The sequence below is a fragment of the Macaca nemestrina genome, chromosome X (assembly GCF_043159975.1).
Source record: "Macaca nemestrina isolate mMacNem1 chromosome X, mMacNem.hap1, whole genome shotgun sequence".
Classification (NCBI taxonomy): domain Eukaryota; kingdom Metazoa; phylum Chordata; class Mammalia; order Primates; family Cercopithecidae; genus Macaca; species Macaca nemestrina.
In genome coordinates this window covers 73,568,778-73,595,662 of record NC_092145.1, presented here as the reverse complement: position 1 = coordinate 73,595,662, position 26,885 = coordinate 73,568,778, and the positions used below count along the sequence as shown (strand labels likewise).

General features: G+C 37.3%; 1 protein-coding gene and 1 pseudogene across 1 annotated transcript in view; both read left to right on the top strand.

Moving 5' to 3' along the window:
* LOC105464496 (SH3 domain binding glutamate rich protein like) overlaps positions 1-26,885 on the top strand; it is a 93,767-nt gene that overhangs the window by 56,772 nt on the left and 10,110 nt on the right. The gene's annotated exons all lie outside the window — the stretch shown is intronic.
* On the top strand, positions 20-26,636 carry LOC139360870 (vacuolar protein-sorting-associated protein 36 pseudogene; annotated as a pseudogene).

Genomic DNA, 26,885 nt, shown 5'->3' with positions numbered 1-26,885 from the left:
TGTTGTGAATAGTACGGCGATGACTATGCAAGTACATTGTCTTTTTGGTCGAATGATTTTCTTTTGAATATATACCCAGCAATTAGATTTCTAGGTCAAATGTTAGTTTTGTTTTAAGTTCTTTGAGAAATCTTCAAACTGCTTTCCACAGTAGCTGAAATAAATTATGTTCGCATCAACAGCATATAAGCATTCCCTTTTCTCCATAGCCTCGCCAGCATCTGTTGTTTTTTGACTTGTTAATAGCAGCCATCCTGACTGGTGTGAAATGGTATCTCATTGTGGTTTTGATTAACATTTCTCTGATGATTAGTAACGTGGAACATTGTTTTATATGTGTGTTGGCCGTTTGTATATCTTCATTTGAGTAGTGTCTATTCATGTCTTTTGCCCATTTGTAATGGAGTTAATTTGTTTTTGTTTGTTAATTTGTTTAAATTCCTTATAGATTCTGGATGTTAAACCTTGGTTAGATGTGTAGTTTGTGAATATTATCTCACCTTCTGGTCTGTTTACTCTGGCACTAATTTCTTTTGCTGTGCAGAAGTTCTTTAATTAGGTTACACTTGTCAATTTTTATTTGTTTTTTCTTTCTTTCTTTTTTTTTTTTTCTTCTTGCAATTGCTTTTGATTACCTAGTCATAAATTCTTTCTCAAGGAAGATATCCAGTATAGTTTCCTAGGATTTCTTCTAGGATCCTTAGAGTTTGAGGTCTTACATCTAAATATTTAATTCACCTTGAGTTAAATTTTGTACTTCAGTTAAGGAAGGGGCCCAGATTCAATCTTCTGCATTTGGGTAGCCAGTTATCCCAGAAACGTTTATTGAATAGGAAGTTCTTTCCCATTGTTTATTTTTCTAAACTTTGTCAAAGATCAGATAACTGTAGATGTGCAACTTTGTTTCTGGGTTCTCTATTTTTTTTATCTTAGTCAGTAAGTCTGTTTTAGTACCAGTACCATGCTGGTTCGATTATTGTAGCCTTATAGTGCAGTTGGAAGTCAGATAATGTGATGCCTCTGGCTTTGTTGTTTTTGCTTAGGATTTCTAGAGCTATTTGGGCAATATTTTAGTTTCATATGAATTTTAAAATAGTTTTTTTTGTAGTTCTCTGAAGAATGTTATTTTTAGTTTGATAGCAATAACATTGAATCTGCAGATTTCTTTTGGCAGTGCGGCCATTTTAACAATATTATTCTTCCAAATCATTAGCATATAATGTTTTTCCATTTGTTGGTGTTGTCTTTGATTTCTCTTGGAACTGTTTTGTAGTTTTTGTTATAGAGATCTTTCACATTTTGGGTTGATGTGTTCCTAGGTGTTTTATTCTTTTGTGCCTATTGTAATGGAATTGCATTATTTACTTGGCTCTCAGCTTGGATGTTATTGTTCTATAGAAATGCTACTGATTTGTGTATATTTATTTTGTATTAGAAATTTGTACTGAAATAGTTTATCATTTCCAAGAGGCTTTTGGAAGAGGGTTTAGGGTTTTCTAGGTATAGAATCGTATTGTCTGTGACAAGAGATAATTTGACTTCTTTTTCTATTTGGATGTTTTTATACTTTCTCTTGCCTCATTGCTGTGGCCAGGACTTCCAGTACTATGTTGAAAAGGAGTGATGACACTGGGCATTCTTGTCCTATTGCAGTTTTCAAGAGAAATGATTCTAGTTTTTGCCCATTCATTATGATGTTGGCTGTTGGTTTGATATAGATTACTCTTTTTATTTTGAGGTATGGTTCTTTGACACCTAGTTTCTTGAGGGTTTTTATCATGAAAGGATACTGGATTTTATTGAAAGCTTTTTCTGCATCCAGTGAAATGATTATATGGCTTTTGTTTTTCATTCTGTTTTTGTTGTGAATCACATTTATTGATTTATATATCTTAAACCAACCTTGCATCCCCGGAATGAAGTCCTGCTTGATTGTGGTACATTAACGTTCTGTCGTGCTGTTGGACTCAGTTTGCTAGTATTTTGTTGAGGATTTTTGTGTCTAGGTTTATCAGGGATATTGGCCTGTAGTTTTCTTTTTCCTTGTGACTTTGCCAGGTTTTGGTATTAGGGTAATGCTGGCTTTTTAGAATAAGTTAGAGAGATTTCCTTCCACTTTGTTTTGGGAATACTTTCAGAGGAATGGGTACAAGTTCTTCTTTGACTGGTAGAATTTGACTGTGAATCCATCTGGTCCAGGGCCTTTTTTTTTGGTTGGAAAGTTTTTTTAAATTACTGCTTCAATTTTGGAACTCAATATTGGCCTGTTCAGGGTTTCAGATCCTTCCCGATTCAATCCCAGGAGGTTGTGTGTTTCCAGGAATGTATTTATATCTTCTAGATGTTTTAGTTTGTGTGCATAGAAGTATTCATAATGGTTCCTGAGAATCTTTTGTATTTCTGTGGGGTCATTTGTAATGTCACCTTTGTCCTTTCTGATTGTGCTTATTTGAATCTTATGTCTTTTTATCTTTGTTAATCTAGATAGTGTATGTCTGTCAGCAGGTTTTATATTGTACCATGCAGATAAACCTACAAGCCCGTAGATGGCACTTACAGGTAAGAGCTGGCTGCACTCAACACAGCTAGGTATATACTTGATTCTTGTTTACCGAGAGACTCTTTGATGAGGGCCCTGCTGTGTCACAATTTCAGTGGACCAGGCTGGGGCACCCAGCACTGGCCCACACAGACTAGTTCCAGGTCAACAAGCTGGCCCTGGTGGCAAGTCTCATTGTCCAGAAGAGACAGCTGCTATAGCAGCTCTCTTCCCTACCCAGGCTTATGGCAGAGCAGAGCACAATTCCAGTGCCTACTGCTGAGGCACTTTTCACAGTTTTGGCTGTGGAGACCCCCTACTTAACTCCAGAACAGAATTTCCAATCTCTGGCGAAGGACTAAAATGCCTGCATGGTTGTGCCACCAGGTTGCATGACTGACTTTTATGAACCTGGATTAAAAATTGCATCCTGCTCTTAGTCTTGGGTATGGGAAAATATCCGCAGCTTTTCCTGGTGTCTTTCCCTCACAGTGTCTTCAAGCCTCTTCCCATGTTAGCTCCAGGGGTTGGGAGAAAGAAAGCGCTGTCCATTGGCCTGAGTTTCTTGGATCTCCAGTGGAAAGATGAATCATAGTGGGAGGCTCTCTGCCTCTCTCATGTACTTTTATCACTTTTATTTTTTCTCACTTTTATCAGCTCTATGCCATCACAGGGCCTGTTTGCTGACATTCTTCTCCCAAGGATCTGGGATGTTCCTCACAATTCTGGTGGATCCTCATTTTCCTTCTTGAATTAAAGCTCACAGAGTTTATCTATATGAACTATGTTGTTATTTCCAAGTGGCTGAGGCATGCTCTAATACACCTTCTTGGGAAAACAAAACAAAAAGACAAAAAAAACTTAGCTATCTTTATTGCTCTTCCTCTGACACCTAGAACAAGTGTCAAGAAAAGTCTCAGCTCAATAAATAGTTGTTAAATGAGTGCTTGATTGAATAATTCTTAATTCTTAATCTTTCCCAACCAATACATCAGCAAATCTCATTAGTTATTTTAATAATGTCTCTTAGAGAGTAAATTTCCTCTGCATTTTTACAACTTATATCTTCCACTTGACCCTTGTTCTTTCAGACCTAGATTAAACAATAATTTCTTAACTACAGTCTATTTTCAACCTATCTTGCATACTTCTCTTATACTAATTTTCCTCACTGATTTCCTTGTCTCATTTTATTGCTTATAACATACACATTATATTAGGGGACTCATGAATCCTGTTAACAATCCCTTTTGTAATGTGAATCTTGCAATTAAGCATTCCATTACATAATATCTTATATGTCTGCAAAGTTTTACATGCCTATAGTTTCCCTTCTTATGTAGTATTTTTGCCTTCTCTTGTAGTCCCCAGAACACTGCTAGGCCCAGAATGAGTACTTAATAAATACTTGCTGCCCTGACATACAGACGGTTATCCATTTGTGTTTTTGTGAAAAAGCTAAACTCTTATTCAACAAAGTGATTGAAAGAAACCAGAAAGTAACTATGCAAGTAGTTAGGAAGAATATCGGTGAACGGAAATTTTAATCTTAAAAACTAGCGCTCTAAAGGGGCAGTACAAAGGAACTTTTTGGGAAGTAATTAAACTGTTCTCTATGGTAGTTACATGACTCTATGCATTTGTTAAAATTCATAGAAATGTACAACAAAAAAAGTGAATTTCACAGTGTATAATTTAAAATAAAATTTGAAAATATTTTTAATATAATGAAGGTTTTAACTTTTTTTTTTAATGCAGTATCCTAAGCAACATCTTGTCTCCATGTTCTGGAGTTATGCACTTGCTTTTTCTTTCTTAAAAATAGTTTCAACTGGCCGGGTGCAGTGGCTCTCTCATGCCTGTAATCCCAGCACTTTGGGAGGCCGAGGTGGGCGGATCACGAGATCAGGAGATCGAAACCAGCCTGGCTAACACGGTGAAACCCCGTCTCTACTAAAAATACAAAAAGTTAGCCGGGCATGGTGGCACGTGACTATAGTCCCAGCTACTTGGGAGGCTGAGGCAGGAGAATCGCTTGAACCCGGGAGGCGGAGGTTGCAGTGAGCCGAGATCCGAGATCTTGCCACTGCCTTCCAGCCTGGGTGACAGAGTGAGACTCCATCTCAAAAAAAAAAAAAAAAAAAATATATATATATATATATATAGTCCCAACTATATATAGATAGATAGATAGATAGATAGATATATGTATATATATAGTCCCAACTATAATGGTAGGTGATTATTTCCCTTCCTAGTCTCCCGCATAATACTTTGGTATAACCCAAGTTTGGTGTTGTACTCTATCCTCTTCTTTTTCCTTTTCCACATTTAAAAGAAATTATTAAGTATAGTTGAAATTATGCCTTCAATGATATACAGTAGCCTGATTTATATAAAGTTTACCAACTTCAATTATTTTTTTTCACCTCAGAACAAACTTTCAAGGCCAAATTCTTGTTATTCATAAAGCACCCTAGGTGCAATAAAAATGCAGAATTTAGACCTTAGTTTAAGCTTTTCTTTTTCTCAGTAAATACTGTTCACAGTCATGAGCCATCTTTTCCTTCAATTGTACTAGTAGATAATAGGCACCAGGCAGTCACTGAATGTATCCAAATATACCTGGTCCCCCTGTTGGATGGAAAAGCTAGACAGCTTCATTTTGTGACCTGATACTCTGCTGAATAAGCAAAGACGATGGAAATTTCCTTTCCAGACCAGACCATTTTATGAAAATAACTTCTTAGCCAAGAAGCTATTGGGGTTGATGAGGCCCCTATTCTGTGCTAGGCTACATGGAAAGATTGCTACAATATATCAGACATTTTGATAGAAAAGAGCAAAATAATTGCAGCAGTTCTTTGAATGGAAAATTTTAACATTACAAATAAATTCCATCTGTGTCTGCACATGTAGTAGTTACAAGAAATTTTATAGCCTTAACTTTTGGTCAAACTGGCTACACAATGTTGGGGTAAGAAAGACTGGAATTTCCAGACCTTCATTAATCATACCTGCATGTAGGTGAACCCCAAAATTATATTGACCAGAAGTTGTGATAAGAATTGTACTCTGTTTAGCAGATGTGTGTTTATTTAGGAAATGAATGTATTCAGCAAAACCTCAAATAAAATATATTCATAAATATACCATCAGGTAGAGTTAAAAAAATACTGCTTTAAGTTATACCATAGCTTCTAATCTTAAGTTTGTGATATTTATAAAAAGTCCTGCTGATTTTTAATGAAGACTGCATAATTAAAGAAACCTCCTAAGACTTTCCATAAGTCAAGGGACACCCAGCTCTCTACTAATTATCATAAACTAAATTGGCAATCTGGGACATTTTATGAAAATTACTTGTATTTTAATGGATTTTATGCAATACCATTTAAAATATGTTTTTGATTTCAATTCTATACTTGAAAAGAAATGAATGCTGAAAAATGTATTAGACAAAAATATTTATTAGAATAACTGCTTAAAATATGTTTTTAACTGTTAAAAGAAAGTAATTTTATATTTTAATACTATAGTTTTCTGTTTATTATTTTAAAGCCACTCTTTTTTTTCCCATTGGTTTGACTAGCTAGCTTCCCATTTTCAATTTTTAGTATGAAAAATTTCCTGATTGTTTAACTAATTACTGTTATTCTTTTTTTTATTTAGGACTTAATTCTTTAATTTCCTCTTGTATAATATGGTGGTAAAGATCATGGGTTCTAAAGTTGAGCTGTTTAGTTTGAATCTCTGTTCCACCATTTTCTAGCTGTGTTCTCTTGGGCAAGAAAGTTAAACTGCTCTGAGAACTGCTTTCTCGTTAATTAAAATGAGACACAGTGCTTAGTGTCATGTCTGGCATATGATATAAGTATTTAAAATGTATAATTCTCACATATGTTTCACTGAAGTATGGCAAATTGAATTTTAATGTCCCACTAAACTTTAAACATTCTAAAACAAAAATAGTATTTTCTAATTTTTTTTGCTTTCTGAAAACCGAGGCTGTGGAACCAGAACTAACCTACAGGACTTCGGGGGTAGCTTCCACTGCTAAGATATTTCTTGGAAACATGAACTGAAGAATATAGAAAAAGTATTAATCATTTTTAAAATTGCTGCAGGACTACAAGCGCCTACCATCATGCCCGGCTAATTTTTTGGTATTTTTAGTAGAGACGGGGTTTCACCGTGTTAGCCAGGATGGTCTCGATCTCCTGACCTTGTGATCCACCCGCCTCGGCCTCCCAGAGTGCTGGGATTACAGGCCTTTGAAGAACTCAGCAAACTAATGATCAAGGCTAAGGAAATGGTGGAGTTATCAAAATCAATTGCTAATAAAATTAAAGACAAACAAGGTGACATCACAGAAGATGAGACCATCAGGTTTAAATCCTACTTGCTGAGCATGGGAATAGCTAACCCAGTTACCAGAGAAACCTACGGCTCAGGCACACAGTACCACATGCAATTGGCCAAACAGCTGGCTGGAATATTGCAGGTGCCTTTAGAGGAATGAGGGGGAATAATGTCACTCACGGAGGTGTACTGCTTAGTAAACCGAGCTCGAGGAATGGAATTACTCTCACCAGAAGATTTAGTGAATGCGTGCAAGATGCTGGAAGCACTGAAATTACCTCTCCGGCTCCGTGTGTTTGACAGTGGCGTCATGGTAATTGAGCTTCAGTCTCACAAGGAAGAGGAAATGGTGGCCTAGACCCTGGAGACAGTTTCAAAAAAGGGATCCCTAACATCGGAAGAGTTTGCTAAGCTTGTGGGAATGTCTGTCCTTCTAGCCAAAGAAAGGTTGCTGCTTGCAGAGAAGATGGGCCGTCTTTGCCGTGATGACTCAGTGAAAGGCCTGCGTTTTTACCCAAGTTTATTTATGACACAGAGCTAAGGGTTTTGTGTTTAAAATCCTTTTTGTCCATATGCTTGCGTCGTGTAGAGGTTGTATGACATTGAGCTAAGAGGTAAACCCCGATCAACTGAGAATCTATTAGAACTTCAAAAAAAACAATTGCTACATAGCAGCAGTCTTTTTAAATTATTTCTTAACACTTCCACTTGTTTTCACATCAAGAAAAATTGAATTATTTATATGGAATTCTACATATTCTGGAAGGCTGGGAATATTTAGTGCTTTTTTCCTGTTCCCCTAAAAAGATAGTCACTTAGGTGTTGGTCTGTTTCAAATCTAATATTAAAAAGTTGCAGTATTCTATGATGAAGAATCATTAACAAATATTTATCATGTAGATATTTTAAAATATCCATAAATATTTACAGAAACTGCATCTATACCAACAAAGAAACATTCCTGAGATGTTACCTGAGATATACCTGAAACATACCTGAGATGTACAGAAGCACAGAGATGATTAGTACCCTTTTCAAATTTTAGAGAGGTTATAATGGGCAGAATCCCGTTTGCTGTCAGTTATACCTGTTTGTCAGTTAGTCAGACGCTCAGGTAAATTATATATATTTTAATAAATTATCTATTGTTGGATCACTAAGTGATATTTTAGAATAAAGTATCTCAGATACTTTAGAATAAATCACCTAAGATACTTTAGAATAAATCCTTCCACTTGTGCATATGCATGCATCATTTTAATGGCGAAAATGTATCTTACTCTCTCACCATGGAAACTGGCTTATAACTGAACTTCGCTTTTCAGTAAAGATGGTATTCAGTTTTTTGGCATCCCTGGGCCGCATTGGAAAAAGAATTGTCTTAGGTCATACATAAAATACACTAACCCTTATGATAGCTGATGAGCTAAAAAAATTCCAAAACGTCTCATAATGTTTTGAAAAAGTTTATGAATTTATGTTGGGCCACATTCAAAGACATCCTGGGTCACATGTGGCCTGCGGGTCCCAGGTTGGACTAGCTTGTTTTAATATATGGCCTCCCACTGGATCTTCAACAGGTTTTAGCCACATTTTCAGTAAGCAGTTCAGCATTTTTAAAAATCAGTGGGTAAAATGAGTATTTGAATTTCTACAATTTTATTTCCTTTAAGTTATACTTACTACTAATATTGATAAAATTAAAACAAAACAAGAGAAAAAAGCAGTTCTGCTTACACAACACTTGAGTAATAACACCAGACATTAAAGTTCTTTTTTCATGCACTTTACTTTCAATAAGGATGCTGACATGTTACTTTCTTTTTTCAACTTGAATACTTTTAGATTTATGTCAATAAGTGATTCTGTGAATCAGGATCAAAATGCTTAAGGCAAAAGCATGTTCATAGAGTGAATAAATGCTTTGCAGCTGGTATATACTTTAAAATGAGGCCATGGTTTACTTTTTGTCTTTTGATAAATATATGGAGATTTGCTTTTGGAGTGAAAATAGGTAAAGATGTAATGTGGATCACGATAATTGATTTCACAAATAAATAACTCACTTAACAAGAGAGTGATGAAGGAATTGTATTATCATCCCTGGAGATAGAAGAGTTTAGTCTGGCTTGATGGAATATTTTTGTTTTTTGTTTGTTTGATTGGTTTTTTTTTTTTTTTTTTTTTTTTGAGACAATCTTGCTCTGTTACCTGGGTTGTTACCCAGTGGCGTGATCATGGATCACTGCAGCCTCAATTTCCTGGCCTCAAGCAAACCTCTCACCTTGGCCTCTCAAAGTGCTGGAATTACAAACATGAGCCACTTTGCCTGGCAGTTGATGGATTCTTCAAGCATCCATGACTCCTATTTTTAATTGAATTGTTATACAACTTAACACCCACCATTTTCTGTTCAACCAGGTGGTGAAATTACAGGCTTTAATGACCCAATATAACATTTGATGTTCAGATGACCTTCCTTTTCAAAAATCTGGACACTTTATAATAGTCAAAATAAGTTGTAAATGGTAGATGTTGGCATACGATTTTTTACTGGTCTCTTGCTTTTTCGCACATCTTGTGAGCAGTGTCACTGACCGCTTTTGATCTGTATTATCTTTTCAAAGATGCAAATATCCTTGAAAGATATAGTGTCACCCTTCAGAGCAAAGGGTAAATTTGCTTACTGCCCAGTATAAAGGATTCAGATTGTGTATCCTTTCCCTCTGTATCATCATGTAGAAATTGAGAATTAGTAAGCAGGTAAAAGAAAATGCTGATACTCTGATTACTGCTGTTTCTGTGGCTCAGGGGTCTCATGTTATCTGCCAGCATCCTTAAAATTGTGGCAGGCTTACAAGTTAGTTTGCAAGTAGGGTGAAATCTCAGACTCCACCATTCTTGACAGTAATTCTTATTTCTGGACATACTCTTGTTCTTGATAGTCATAGTTCAAATAACTATGCTAACAATTAATTGCACAGAAATTCAGTAATGAGCCCGTGGAATTATATGATCCAAGCCCCTTTTATTTTAGCACCCTTTGTTTACTAGTTGATTAACTTCTTGGATCAATTGATTCTGGTCTTATTTAACTAATTAGGTAATGTATGGCAGTTGTTCTCAGCTGGGAAGTTTGGAACATGCTTTTTTGGCTTGTGTCTGAGTGTACGTTCACAGTGCTTTCTGGTATGTTCATCTGGGGCACACTGCTGTGGCTTCAGACTAGTTCTTCCTATGGCAAATAAATTTGTTTTGGTGGGTAAACAATTATCTAAGTTGCTAGGCTCCCTTGAAAAGAAAGTGTTTAATTTCCTTTATAATGAAATCTTATCACTTTACCAACTATAGAGGAAAAAGCCCAATGTTACAGCTAACATAGTCTGAAAAGGTAGTATTTGCTTTTGTTGTGTTTGTTTTCTTTAGTCATGGGGAGCCCTTGAGGCATGATGATTACCATATGGACCCACCATCAGTGACAGATGTTTAACAGTTATTTTCCCAGAACAGCCTAGAGAGAGTGACCAGGGAAATGCAGTATTTTTGTGTGTGAAAGTAACTTGATCAAGACTTATCTACCTACTAAGTCTGTGCAGCCTTGAAGAGGCATTGATATAAACAGATTTTAGATTGTTAAGCAACATTTATTAATATGCATTGCTTTGTGGAGATTCTTACAACTTCTTTATTATTTATTTATTTATTTATTTATTTATTTATTTATTTTGAGATGGAGTCTCACTCTGTCACCAGGCTGGAGTGCAGTGGCACGATCTCGGCTCATTGCAACCTCTGCTTCCCAGGTTCAAGCGATTCTCCTGCCTCAGCCTCCCCAGTAGCTGGGACTACAGGTGTGCGCCACCACACCTGGCTAATTTTTGTATTTTTAATAGAGATGGGGTTTCATCATGTTGGCCAGAATGGTCTCGATCTCTTGACCTCGTGATCCGCCTGCCTCAGCCTCCTAAAGTGCTGGAATTACAGGCGTGAGCCACTGCGCCCCGCCACAAATTCTTTTAAAAAACAAAATTGCAATCATCCTATGTTTGTGGGAGGCCATTTAAACTCTTTTACCCTGAATAGACTGTAACTAAAGGTTAGTTTTGAAATGGGTGGCTATGTTTAATTTTTCAGTGTGTAAAAAATAAAGGCATGCCTATTTGTCTCATTATATGAAGTTAATAAAGCATGCTATTTAGTTAGACAAGGGTTTCATTGTTTTGAAAGCTGATCCTGTGATCTAAAATTCTGACAGAATTTTCTGTGGAAATTACCCAGTTATATAATGTGTGCAAAGATTTGGTATCTTCCGCTATTAGACATTTAATAGAATAATAATTACTAAGGGTATATAAAACAAATTTATATAAGTTGAATTGGGGCATTGTGTGCCATTTCAGTGAACTTGATCAATATGCCAAAGGATTATGATTCTTTCCTGGATTTGATGGCTTGCTTCACAGTGAGTGTTAGGTTGAGATTCTGTCAGAGTGATGCCATTAGCAATAGGTCAGTGCTCTTTGAATAATTTTCTGTTTTGCTCCCCTTCTTTCACTTTATTTATAGTTCAGTTATTTATGGTTGCCACTGTAATAACACTTTTGAGTTTAAAAAAGCCATTGCCTTAAAATATTTTTGTTGTATTGAGAGAAAATTTGGTTCTAGCAAAGAGACATTTTACTGGGATGAAAATACAGCAAGGCATTTGTAAAAATAGCTTTTTTTTTCCCATTGGAAAAATAAAAGGAAGTGGAGAAATACATTTATTTCAACCTAGAATCATTAGGAGTTGCATTTCTGAGAATTTTCATGTGTGTTTCTCTGGGTATTATTGGTCTTCTTCATAGAATGATTTGAGGGACTTTCAGAGATTATGTCAATAACTTCCTTACTCCTCATTATTTCACAATGATTTTGGTTTTCCCGTTTTTTCAGAAACAAATGTTGGTGGATTTTCACAGTGAACACTATCTAAGTACTTGAGTAGATTTTGAGTGTAGGGATTGAGGTTCAGATTTATTTCACTTTAGAACATTTTCTACTGCTTCAGATTTATCTATTCATTGGGAGAGATAATGCTTTTGCATTTGAAACAATTTAATAGGTGCCAAATACTGCAGTCAATCTAAGAAAATAGCAATTTTACAATTTGGCAGGATGTTCTTTGATGGGAATTGACTTAGAGCTCAAGAAATATATTGCTTGACAGTATTTAACTGCCAGTCAACTTTCTTATTAGATTCTCTTACTTTAGAAGCTCCTTTTTAATGGATCATTATCAAGATATAATTTCTTACTTTGGTCAGCCGTTTTTCTAAGCACAACACTTTTGGAGTTTTGCTGTAATTCAATAAATTGTTATGTCTTCTTAAGTTTCTCAGGGAGAAATTTACAGTCTCCCAGTGATCCTTTAAACATTTACTGGGCATACAAAGCAGCCTATCTTGTTTCTCAGAGCCCCATGATGTGAGTGAGGAAAGTCATTAGGCTTCATTAATGCTCAGGCATCAGCCCAGCATATTGTAAACTACTTGGCTGACAGTGCTACCTAGCAACTATATTGCTTTCTTTAAACACTTCATCAGCCTTATTTGTTGTTTCTATTGATATTGACAGCAACTTAAGACACATTTTATTGAATTGTGCAGATACAGTTTTCTTATGTTTGATCCCAAAGTCCAGTTCTTCATTTACATACCTTCACTATTATACTGCCCTAGAAAGACTTTCCTATGTTATGGTTGATGCACTATTCTGTCGTTCATTAGTTTTAATAGCTTGAGGGGAGGGATTTTTCTCTCAACTCTATATATCTCTAGTTCGTTATGTATATTTAAAATACTAGCTACCAATCCTTGAGCACTTATTATCATTTATTTATTTATTTATTCTCTGCATATTTATAGAATATCTGCTATGGGTCAGATACGACAGCAGGTGCTAGATAACATGATGAGCCATGAGAGAACTTATAATTAGCAATATAGCTTATTTTTTGACAGGAAGTGCAATAGGCATATTGCATCTGTTATATAATTTTCTGTGCAACAATTCTAAGAGGTGGGTATTATGACTCTCAACTGATGGATGAAGAATTTGAGACTCAGAGAAGTTAATCAACTTGCTCAGTCACACAGATAAATGGAGGATCTGAGATTCAAATGCAAGTCAGTCAAGTTCTGTATTAGTTTTCTATGCTGTGTAACAAATACTAAGTACTTAGTGGCTTGAAACAGCACACACTTATTACATCACAGTGCCTATGGGTCAGGAGTCCTGGCACAGCTCAGCTGAGTTCTCTGAAAAACTACAATCAAGATGTCAGCGAGGACTGACTTCTTATCTGATGGCTCCATTATGGCAGAATCAATTTTCAAGCTCATGTGAATGTTGGCAAAATTCATTTCTTTGAGGCTGTAGTGCTCATGGCATTTTGCTTCTTCATAGCCACCAAAGAAAGACCCTAGTGTGAGTCTTCTAGAAAAAGGCTTTTATAACATAACATCATCATTAGAATGACATCCTATCACCTTTGCCAAATTCTATTGGTTGGAAGCAAATAGCAGATCCTACCCACACTCAAGGGGAGAGAAGCATACAAGGGGGAGTGAATACCAGGAGGTAGGAACATGGTGGGGCCACATTGGAGTGGGTCACAGATTCCACAATCTACAATCGTTCCACTATACCATGCTGCATCTAGTAAGAGCTCAATACCTATGAATTGATTTTTTAAAATTATGTAAAGCTATATAACACTATTAGAAAAGTTTGGGGGTAAAATCCCCATAATCTGATGATCCCAGCACAGTTCGATGAGTCTCCTGAGCAAGGTGCTAGGTACTCATGCCTGCTGTCTCTAAGCCATCATAATGATGGTGTTTGACTTCCTGTTAGTCTTTAAAAAATATGCACAGTTCTCCTTTTTACTGCTGAAATCAGAGCAAATACATTATTCTCCAGAATTCCTTTCTCACTTTTGATATTAACATTTTTTCTTGTTGCTGCAAAATTATATAGCTGTCATTTTCAGCGTGCTCACAACATTCTTTCAACTGTCCATGCCATCAAACATTTATTTTATCTCCAAATGATTGGATATGCAGGCAACTTTCAATCTTCCACTACTGAAAACAAATGAATGAACAAAAACAACAGAACACAGTTGCATAACTACTTTCAGACTCAGAATTCTGCCGTCTTTTGTATTATTTACTTAAACTAGGAATCCAGAAGTGAAATTACTGGATCAAATAACATGAACATTTCCATGACTCTAGGTGCATGCTATCAAAATACTTCTGATTTTATTTGACTGACTTAATTAACAGCCTTCAAAATTGCCAAGGCATATGATAGTGCTATTAGGAACTCTTTGATCACTGGGAAGACAGTATCTTTACCTGTCCTAAATCCAAGTGTTTTGGTTGAGAGAAGTGGGGAGAATTATCTTTTCTTCATGGCCATGGGCCATTTCTAAGGGTCTTATTCTACCCTGGAGTTCAAGTGGAAGACATGGATACCCTCAGGATACTGCCTTACCCTTCATATCAAATGATGTCATGTCTATGGATGTTTTTCCCGGTCACAGTGTAGGACAGTGCCTTTCCTACAATGGATCAGAGGCTATTCTCACAGGACATTTGGGAAATCTGTATTTCCTTGTGTGCAGGGACAGATTAGACTAATTTATTTATTCAGATGCAGTACTCTGCTATTGTATGTATCCACTTTAGCAGCACATATTACAGTAGGGTTTTCTGCAGTAGAAAAGTAAAAGAAGAAAAAAAGCTAATGTTACACACAGTAGACTGGATCATAGTTGTCATCCAGTTAACACTAACAAGAACAGATTAATTGATTATTACTTTTCTTGTGATTCAAGAACTGATAGTTTGGAGTTTGGAGTTACAGTCTTTTTTTTTAAAGTATCTGTTGTGAACTGGAGAATTTAGCTACCAAATTTGGTTTGCATATGCCTGCCCTGTGACCTCACATCAGCCTGTTTGAAGGTTTGTGTATTTGTGCTTATCCTTATATGGGAAGGCTGCCTGGAGAATCTGTCTGACCAAAATTAGAAGCACTGTAGCATTTGTAGGAAGTGTGGTTTTAGGATGTGGATTGTCTTTGTTGCATAGAGAAGGTGGTGAGTTGGAGAACATCTTATGGACTATAAAATAATCATCGTTTCATAGCTCTTAATGGTCCTTATAACTAGTCAGATTCCCTTGATTCTCTAGATTCTTGAACTTGTCCCTTGACAAAGTTCCCCTAGAGAGAATTGAAATCTATATAGAAACTCACTGTACCAAATTGATAGTGGTAGTGATAAGAGCAGGGAAGTGGAGGCCGGAATGAACTGGTTTGTTTGCTTTCAAAATCTTAGTGTAACTCTAGGCAGAAATTTTTGAAATGGAAGGTCAACATATATTAGGCTAGCACTTGTCACAAATATTTAGTTTTGGTACTTGCTTATGACAGTGTGATTTGTTTCAAGGAAGGCTTTTGCTTTAAGGGCACCTACTCCCAAAGCCCCCAGAACAACCTAAAGTACCTATTCCTCTATTCCCTTTTACTACTGATTTTCTGTAGCCACCTATGGTCACAAGCCACTGACACTGTTGTGGAAACACTTTGTGGAAGCACTGTTGTGCAATGTTCTTAACGTCACACTTTATTTGACTAAATACATGAAAACAATTCCAAATGGAGATAGGACTTTCTTTTGGTCAAGTCATTGTAATTCATATGAATCATTGCTTCTTCCCAGAAACTTTTTCTTACAGAATCTTAAAGATCCAGGAGGCTTTTATTGCTGCTGACATGTTTCTTTGTTTCATTATCACATGATCTCAGACTGGGAAAGGACAAAATGATTACCTAAAAAAACCTATAGTGTATAAAACCTTCAAAATACTCAAAATAACCAACAGGGATTCTTGATTTTTCTTAGGCCAAACTTTAGAATTAAGCGTGATATAAACGTATTATGAGTCATATCTGCACTCAGGTAGGCTTCATTAAGTTGGCAGACAGCCTAATTAGCATGAGACAACATACATTGTAGTGCATGATTTTGTTATTCGTAGGCTTGGTGTTCAAATGGTGCTTTTTAGTCTGACAGAGCATGCGTAACTGTGTAACTTGGAACATGTTCTTTAATCCATCTGAGCATTTGTCTCTTTGTCTATGAATTTGGAATGAAAATAATAACAGCTATCTCATAAGATTATTGTTAGAATTAAACAAAATAAGCATGTAAAGAGCTTAGCACAGTGCCTGGCCCATAGGAAGCACTTAATAAATAATAATTGTTGTATTATACTTTACAATACAATTGTATCTGCAATGCAGAGAGAGACTTAATACATATAGAATTCCATAACCCATTGCTAGCACATTCTAAAGTGGGGTCTGTGTCTCACCGTTTCTTCTTATGAGCCCAGCCCCAATATAACCACTTACCTGTAGCAGAAAGATGCCAAACTTTGATTAAGGGCTTGTTAGATTCCATCATTTAAATTATCTACTAGTATGGAACATATGACCTTATAATTGTGATTAAAGTTCCTTCAGACCATAACTACTATCTTTATTTTATTTTTACTTCTATTGGGGTAAGAACAGTGGCCATTAGGCTCAATGTGTACTCGGACTCTAATCTTGATTGAACTATAGCTCCTAACATTGTTAGGCAGGAGTCGAACACTGATCCTTCCCTAGAAGCAGAAGATCTTAGAGTTGAAATTGGGTATTCCATTGATTTTGTTTATAATGATGTAGAGATTGATTAAATTGTGTACATACTCATTTGGATAAAAAAGGAAGCAAAATCACAGTCCAGTAAGTAGAAGTTAGGTTTAAATTATTTAGCAAGAACACATCAAAAGTGATATTCTTTGTAAAAGATTGTCGACCTTCTATAAAAATAAAGAAAAAAGCCATATAAAATATCATGAGGCTAGACAGTGAAACATAGTGGAACAAACTTAAGATTTAGAGTTAGGGATATCTAAGTTTGAATTCCAGCCCTGACACCCAGTTGCTTTGTGACTGTGGATAAATTTACTTAACCTGTTTGAATCTCAGTATTCTAGTCTGCAAAATGGAGATAATAATATCTACCTTGCTGGGCTACTATAACTATCCAATGAAATAATATATGCAAAGTGCCCACTATAGCTATTATCACTTAATTGACCTTCTACAAATGGTAGCTCTTACTAATATGAATTATAAGAAGACAGTATCTGTCTTCCAGTCTTTTCAGAACACAGCCTCAAATTGAAATCCTCCTGAATTTGGAAATAATTACAGAGCACCTTCTGATAGCCTAAAGTGTCTCTCTATGGTGGAGAAGCCCATAACATATGTGTGGCCAGAGCCCTAAATCTTGTAAAAATGTTGTGCTTTAACCTTTTTGTGTTTTGGTAAAGCAGATGCTATCTCTTTATCATAGGATATGCTAGAAGGATACTCTGTAGGGCTCTGGGCATTTTTGAGGACTCCTACTTCTGATCAGCTTTGTTCTAGGATTTGGAGAATAAGGAAGTTCTTTGCTAGTTGCGAATGGATAAGAATCTGTGTGCAAACAGTAACTATGAACAATGTCTCCCTGTATTCAAATCCTAGGTAAAAAGAATGCATGTAGTCATATTGTACATTCCACAGGCATTAGTACTTAAAGGGTGGGAGGAATATCTGGCATCAAAAAAGTGGCTAAAAGCATAAGTAAACCCCACTAATAAATGGAGTTTTCTCCAATCAATTTTGGAGAACCCATCAATTTAATTTGGTACATGAGATGTTTAATCCAGGAAATTTATTTTGAATAAATATTTCCAAATAAGAATCGAACCATGAAAAATCCTGCCCAGTCAACCTCAAAGACTGATGTTTATTACTTTTTAATAAACGGTCATGGGTTGCTGATTACAGCCACCTTACTTTTCTCAAACTTCCCAGAAACTCTAGAAAGTATGGTCAGACTCCCACTATGCAGTAGGAGCTTTTATAAAAGCACTTTGACTACTTGAGTGTGGGCTGGATTTATTGACTTTGTTCTAAATATACAGTGAGGAAAAGGGATAAACAGTGCAGCACTCTGGCAGACACTACTATAACCAGTTAATCAAGGTTAATATCACCATCAATAAGTCAATTGCTATAATATGCCCTATGACATGATGTGATGAGAAAGGCATTTCTTCTTTGTGGTATTTGTCCTAAATATCCATAACCCCAGTATAATTACTGGAAAAATATAAGACAAACTTGACCTGAGGGACATTCTACGAAATACTTAACCAGGGCCCCTCAAAACTGTCAAGGTCACAGGAAATAAGAAAAGTCTGAGAAACTCTTACAGCCCAGAGGAGACTAAGGAGACATGGCAAAGAAGTGTACTGACACATCCTGGAAAGGAACAGAAAAAGAACATTATTAGAAAAACTGATGAAATCCAAATAGGCTGGAGTTTAGTTAGTAGTATCATACCAATGTTGGCTTCTTAGTTGTGACAAATACGCCACTATGAGGTAAGATGTTAACAACAGCAGAAACTGGGTTAGTGATATATGGAGACTTTTTATTAGAGTTGCAACTTTTCTGTAAATGTAAATTGCATTCCAAAATTAAAGTTTATTATAATTAAAATCTGAAAACATTTTGGTGGTGCTGAATTTAAAATAAAATTGTGAGATCAATCAGTATTAGTATCTACTTTGTGTCCAGCCCTGTGGTGAGCACTATATGGGAGGATAACAGCAAAAGGCATAGTCCCTACTTCCAGATAGTTTATCAACTAACTGAAGAGATGTGACTTTGACACGAAATGATTGGCAAACATTGGTACTCTTTGATTAAGCTCCAAACTGGGTGGTAAAAACTGCAGGAGGTCTGATGGAGCAGCCACAGAGGACTTCACGGAGTAGATCTGGAAGAATCTACTCCGTGATTCTCAGTGGATACTCAGTGGAGAGAGGGGAGACTTGCAGATGAAGGGAACAAAGTGAGAAAAAGCACTGGAGTGTTGGGCATGACATGTTCGGAGGAGAATAAAGGCAGCCTGATCTGATCTGGGAGAGAGGGGGCTGCATACTTTTACAGAGGCAGATGAAGCAGGGCCTCATTATGCAGGGCGTTGAAAGTTAAACAGTCAGAGAGGGTAGGGGTTGGAACCGGCCACAGGGAACCTCAGTAGCAGTTGGATAACCGTATGTGTCTCAATTATTTGAATTTCAGCCTTTGGCCAAATTTATGGCTGTCATATATTAATCAGCTAACAACTGTCTTGGCATGTACATTTGATAAGACTATGTGGGGATGATGTTCACCTGCAAGAGGTGAAAGTACAGCCATGCCCACTTTCTGGATTAAAAAGGCTTTTTCTTAACTAAATGAAATATCACTTCTGAATAATCTCATGTATCCAGACCTTTCTTGTCTGGAACTTTTCTCTGTCCATGCTGTTTTCCAGAGTCAGAAGGAACTTTAGTCCCTTTATTGTTACTGACTCAGTCAAAGCTTGTTTCTGCTTTCAAAAGGAATACATCGTAATTAGATCATTTTGCTCTTAAAAAAGTTCCTTGGGCAGTTTTTTTTTTTTTTTTTTTCAAAGTGATGGGTGCAGTGTTTAATAAGAAAAATAAAAAGAACAGAAGGGGTCTGATGTTTTTGCACTTTTTTTTGTTTTTGTAAATTTGAAGTACAGAAATTATATCTTCCACACTAACTTTGCTCACTCAAAACTGTTAGGTAACTGAACTCTTGACAAAGTGGAGGCATGTGCTGCATTGTTCTCGGTGTGGTCCGGAAACCAGAGGCCTTGTGGTGTTTTACTCGGTTCTCCTGTGTGCATGCTGCTTGTGTTCATGCAAGCCCACATAATAGGGGGTTAGGACTTTGTTGAAGTCAGTTTAGGCTGGTCAAGAGAAAGGAGATTATAATAACTAGGAATTGGTGTTCACTCATAAGGGATATTTAGGACAGAATATAAGATGTCTCAACCTTTGGTGTTTTACTTAGTTACATACTTTAGAAGGAACTCGCTCATATGTCAGTCTCCAGCTGAATTTGGAGTATATCTAGTATATCCCCCCATGGAAGCAGTGTACTGTAAGTAATGAAAAACAAAACAGCAAAACAAAACAAAACAAAAACAAGGCTTTGTAGTCAGCTAAATTTAGACATGTCATTTGATTTAAAGACCATTAATAGCTCAATCTTACTGAGCAGGCTTCTTAACATCTCTGAGCCTCTGTTTCCTTTGCCGTGAAATGGATAGCCAGCCCAAAAAGGGTTTGATATTCAGAAAACACTTAACAAGCACTCAACAAATGTTAGTCTTCTGTCTGTAAACGATTTTATCCTGTGCATATCTCGCTGCTAACATACAGTAAGGCATGGAAATTTCCTTTTGGGATTATCTGGGGAGGCTTTTCCTATTCCTTTATTATGTGACCCTCTGTTAGAATATATATAGGGGCAACTCTAGGCAAAGTTCTGAGACAAAGAAACTTCACTGTCTTCATTACCTGATTCACTCTAGGCAGTCCCTCCCTCTACTTCAAATATGCTCACTGTCTGCCCTTTCTGTGAAGACCAAAGTAGGGAATCAGTAATGGTAGGTTTTCAGGCTCCGAGAGTAGAATTGCCTTTAGTGTAGGATGTTACTATCAGTGCTCCTTATTTCACAGCCTCATGAAGCCATCTCTGAAGAAATGGGAAACTGACTAAATAGTATTCTTTCTGACTCCAGGAAAAAGTATAGACAGATAGGAATTCCAGATAAAAAAGAAATGGATAGATGAAGTTATTCGGAACTGATTTCATAGTCAAGAAGAAAAACCCTTTTAACCCAGAAACTGGGAATGACTGTGTATATATATATATATTTAATGATAACACCTGAAGACATAGCAGTTTTTGAGAAACATCCTTTAAGGATCTACTTACTTTTCACTCTAAGCTCTATTTTTGAAATTATTTAGACCTTAACATGTTTTTAGAAAAGGTACTGCAGGAATGACTTTAGAATGGTAGAAGTGCAACTAAAAAAGAAAACAGTCAGAGTAAAGCTTTTTTTTCTTTTTCTTTTTTCTTTCTTTTTTTTTTTTTATACTTTAAGTTCTGGATTACATATGCAGAACGTGCGGTGTTGACATAGTTAGATATACACGTGCCATGGTGATTTGCTGCACCCATCAACCTGTCACCTACGTTAGGTATTTCTCCTAATGCTATCCCTCCCCTAGTCCCGCACCTGCCATAGGCTCCAGTGTGTGATGATCTCCTCCCTATGTCCATGTGTTCTCATTGTTCAACTCCCACTTACGAGTGAGAAAATGCGTTGTTTGGTTTTCTGATCTTGTGATAGTTTGCTGAGAATGATGGATTCCAGCTTCATCCATGTAGGCAGTGAACTTTAAGTCCAGAGAAGGTGTCAGCTGCCTTTTGTTCAGATATGCCCTGCCTCCATAGGTGGAGTCTAGAGAGGCAGTAGGCCTTGCTGAGCTGGGTTGGGCTCTGCCCAGTTCGAGCTTCCCTGCCACTTTGTTTACACTGTGTGCATGGAACTGCCTACTCAATCCTCAACAACGGCGGACGTCCCTCCCCCCACCAAGCTCCCATGTCCCAGGTCAATCTCAGACTGCTGCACTAGCAGCGAGCAAGGCTCTATGGGCGTGGGACCCGCCAAGCCAGGCACGGGAGGGAATCTCCTGGTCTGCCAGTTGCTAAGACATTGGGAAAAGTGCAGTATTTGGGCAGGAGTGTACTGCTCCTCCAGGTACAGTCACTCACGGCTTTCCTTGGCTAGGAAAGAGAAATCCTACGATCCCTTGCACTTCCCCGGTGAGACAACACCCCACCCTGCTTTGGCTTGCCCTCCGCACCCCACTGTCCAACCAGCCCTGTGAGATGAACCAGGCACCTCCATTGGAAATGCAGAAATCACCTGTCCTCAGCATCGATCTCACTGGGAGTTGTAGGCCGGAACTGTTCCTATTTGGCCATCTTGGAAGTGATCTTCTTTTTCCTTTAGCAGGAATAAAATAGGAAATCTTAGATTATGCTTTAATGTCTTGGAATATCTGTCATGAGAACTGTAGGGAGCCAGGGGTGGAAGTGAGAGAATAAGAAAATTCTTATTAGACATTTTAACCAAGACTTGTTTCTTGTTGGTAAAGAGATATGAATTACAGGTTTCACATGTCAGATTGTGATCAAACCACTTTTGAAAATATTACAAACAGACAACCTGAAAAAAAAAAGTGTCTCTTGCTGTGGTTATACCCTGAAATTGAGCAAGAAGAAGCCAATGGTGGCCGGACATGGTGTCTCATGCCTGTAATCCCAGCACTTTGGGAGGCCAAAGTGGGCAGATCACGAGTTCAGGAGATTGAGACCATCTTGGCTAACATGGTGAAACCCTGTCTCTACTAAAAATACAAAAACAAAATTAACCGGGCATGGTGGCGGAGGCCTGTAGTCCCAGCTACTCAGGAGGCTGAGGTGAGAGAATGGCGTGAACCCGGGAGGCAGAGCTTGCAGTGATCTGAGATCGTGCCACTGCACTCCAGCCTGGGCGACAGAGTGAGACTCCGTCTCAAAAAAAAAAAAAAAAAAAAAAAAAAGGAAGCCAATGGTTTAGGAAGACGTGGGAGTATTCATTTAAAAATGGACACAGATCTGTTTGGTTACTGAAAGACTACACAGTGGCAATACTGCACTCGTTTATTGCCAAACTGACTAACTGGAGTTTCAGATTTGATGTTCCCTTTAGGTATTTTGTAAGTAATTTAGTAAAAGACTGAACTGGCAGCTTTAAATGCTATTTGTTCACTCCTCGTCCACTCCACTTTTAAATCATTTGACACAGACTAGACAGAGACAGGCTCATTACTTTTCTTTCTTTCTTTCTTTTTTTTTTTTTTTTTTTTTTTTTTTTTGAGATGGAGTCTTGCTCTGCCGCCCAGGCTGCAGTGCAGTGGCGCAAACTCTGCTCACTGCAAGCTCCGCCTCCAGGGTTCATGCCTTTCTCCTGCCCCAGCCGCCTGAGTAGCTGGGACTACAGGCGCCTGCAACCACGCCTGGCTAATTTTTTGTTTTTAATAGAGACGGGGTTTCACCATGTTAGTCAGAATGGTCTCCAAAGTCCTGACCTTGTTATCTGCCCGCCTTGGCCTCCCAAAGGGCTGGTATGACAGGCGTGAGCCACCGGGCCAGGCCCAGGCTCATTACTTTTCTAAAATGAAGAGTGTCCCTTCCTGGGGTAGCATTTGAAGTAAATGGAGCCAAATGAAGAGAGACTCCGTATCTGAATTTCTCTTTGAGGATGTTAACTGAGTCAAAAATTTTAACCTGTTTGAAAAAAAACAAATAAATACACATACAAGCATTTGAAGTAAATGGAGCCAAATGAAGAGAGACTCCGTATCTGAATTTCTCTTTGAGGATGTTGACTGAGTCAAAAATTTTAACCTGTTTGAAAAAAACAAATAAATACACATACAAACCATGATTTATTTATAGAGTTCAATTATATGTAATAATTTAGTAGGAGAAATTGTGAGTATCCATTTAGAAAGTTTCCAAGTTTATTTTGTAATACTATATCTTCATTGTTCTAGTTCAATATGCTGTCAACTTTGTGAGCTCAGTTTTTACCCTTGGCCAGTTATATTAAATTTTATTAAGCATGTCATCCTTTCACCAGAACTATAGATTGTATGCAGTATAGAAGGATTAAAAATCTAACATTTGTGCTACCCTTATTAAGCTTAGTCTAAGTGGCATTGCTAATAGCAATAAATGCTCTCTTCTCTATTGGTGTTGCCTTTCTCTTGGCTCCTCTCACCTAACCACCTTGTATTGCTGTCTTAGCTTCTTATTTAAATAACCTATTGTAATTGAACTTTTAAATACATATATTTCTAATCTCTCCCAGTAGATTGTAATGTTAGGAAGGGATCACGGCTATTTATCTTTAGCTAGTTTAGAGAGTCTAACAAAGTTCATTGAGAGTCATTTAAGAGACACTCAAGAAATATTGTTGAATAACTTCTGACAATCATTTTATATTTTAGCACATCGTAGTCAAGAACTTCTATCAATGTTAATTAACTGTTAGTAGAGAAAGTGTGATAGAGTTTGATCATTAAAAAAGGCAAAATTCCCACTTTGATTAAACGGGTGTTTTTTTTTTTTTTTTGAAAAGTTGACACTTTCTTTTATAAAAAGGGTATTTTCCCATTGGAAGCATGATTAGTGAAGTTTTGATCATTCTTTGGTATTTGCAACATTCACAATGGCATCTTCTAAAGCAAAAACGTTGTCACTCCCCTGTCTTTGAAAGAAACTTGACCCTTAGCATGACAGAAAGGGAGCCTGCTAAAGCTTGTGGGAAGACAACTGTTTACTCCAGGAAACAATTGTTTAATTACCTGCTCTGTGTCTTTGGAGAGAAGAACATCCTGAATCTCAAAAATGTAACATGCGGGCAGAAATGTCTTGGAATTCTTTGGGTAGAGGTGAGGGTTGTGGTTTACTATTTGAAAAATATTTATTTAAATTCCTGGACAGTGCATTGTCCACTTGCAAATGCATTTATTTGCTGAAAAGGGTATCAATAGCCTTTTAACTCCAAAGTCATTTTTATCCTGGAAGAAATTTAAATTTTATTTCTAAATGAACGCTTATGACACCTATTCCTCTTGGTTCTGGCAATATATGGTTTGCAGTCTCATGTGTTCACTGTGTCCCTTTATTTTAAGTCTTATTAGGGAAATTAGGAAATTACCATCACCAGATACTCCCTTATAAGGGTGTGTTAGAGTGAACATGTGCTTATCGGTGTATAAGAAAGGCAATAATTGGCCGGGTGCAGTGGCTCACGCCTGTAATCCCAGCACTTTGGGAGGCCGAGTTGGACGGATCATGGGACCAGCCTGACCAACATGGAGAAACCCCATCTCTACTAAAGTACAAAAATTAGCTGGGTGTGGTGGTATGTACCTGTAATCCCAGCTACTCAGGAGGCTGAGGCAGAAGAATCGTTTGAACCCAGGAGGCAGAGGTTGCAGTGAGCCGAGATCACGCCACTGCACTCCAGCCTGGGTGACACAGCTAAACTCCGTCTCAAAAAAAAAAAAAGGAATAATTATTTGTATATTAGAAATCTCCACTTGAGCACAGAAGTTTGAAGCTGCAGTGAGGCAAGATCACGCGACTGCACTCCAGTCTGGGTGACAGAGCAAGACCCTATTTGGAAAAAAAAAATTAAAGGAATAGATTCCTTCTTGGAAATAAACTTCATATGTGAAATTTTGGACATGAAAATTTGATCAAGTTAGGAAATAATTTTTTTTTAACTTTCCATGAAGATTGAAAGCTGAACAAAAGTTCATGTTTGACATGGCAGAACCTATTAGCAAAGTGTGATTACGGCCCATTCTGTTCAACTTTATGGAGACGTGGAACACACTAGTAGGTATGTGTACTTGTCATCAGGCAATCTCAGGGCATGGGCGAAATACTTGGTCATTACTCTCCAACTGATGGCTGGAGAGTAATTACTTCAGTGAAGGTACACTCTCATGCCTAGTGATACCAGGCCTGGCGACCGTTTTAACTTAGCACAGTGAGTCACGTTCTCAACAAAGTAAGCATTCGATAAGGTAGGAAAAGCCTCAAAAAATAATTTTCTTAAAGGTCCTCTGCTCATGCAAACGTGACTGATGACATTCTGCCAGGGTCATGTATGTAAAATTCTTAGCATGTCTCTTCACTCATTCAAAAAAAAAAAAAAATCTGTTGGAATGCAAGTTCCCTTAAAGTATAGGGTTTTCACATGTTGCCCAGGCCAGTCTCGAATTCCTGGGCTCAAGCAACCCTCCTGCTTCAGCTTCCCAAAAATGCTGGGATTACAGATGTGAGCCACCGTGCCCAGGCTTCAAAGTACAATCTTAATGGGACATCTTTATATCTACTCAAATTTGTAAATATGCTAATGATCGACAAATTATGTGACACACTTGACATTGACTGAACCCACCTACTGTATTTCAGAGGCCAAAATCATTGATTTAATGGAACCTTTCATCAAGTGCATTAGTCCACTAGACACTCGTATTTATTGAGTTTTACATTGATTTTTCTCAGTTCAAAAGAGGGCATATGTTATATTTAGGAATGAAAGTTTGATTTTATAAGCCAATTAAAAAACAGAATTCCCAGTAGAAAAATTACCGTGTAGCAAGTTTTGCTAGATTCTAACTGATCTTTAAAGAGGGACATTCAGTATTCTGATCGAAATAGCATTTAAAACTTTCAGTTTCTGCTGGGAAAAATTGAGAATTATTTTCCTGAGGTTATGTGATGATAGAGAAAACTATTGAATCACAATCACAAGCAACTGAGAAAGACAAAAACACGACCTTTATGCATATATGCATGTATGTGGGAGTAGATGGAGGTGTGTAAATCCAGAGAGGAACTTGACTGTATGTGAGTTTTTTTTTTAATTTATTTTTATTTATTTATTTATTTTTAAATTATTTTTTATTATTATACTTTAAGTTCTAGGGTACATGTGCATAACGTGCAGGTTTGTTACATATGTATACTTGTGCCATGTTGCTGTGCTGCACCCATCAACTCGTCAGCACCCATCAACTCGTCATTTACATCAGGTATAACTCCCAATGCAATCCCTCCCCCCTCCCCCCTCCCCATGATAGGCCCCAGTGTGTGATGTTCCCCTTCCTGAGTCCAAGTGATCTCATTGTTCAGTTCCCACCTATGAGTGAGAACATGCGGTGTTTGGTTTTGTGTTCTTGTGATAGTTTGCTAAGAATGATGGTTTCCAGCTGCATCCATGTCCCTACAAAGGACACAAACTCATCCTTTTTGATGGCTGCATAGTATTCCATGGTGTATATGTGCCACATTTTCTTAATCCAGTCTGTCACTGATAGACATTTGG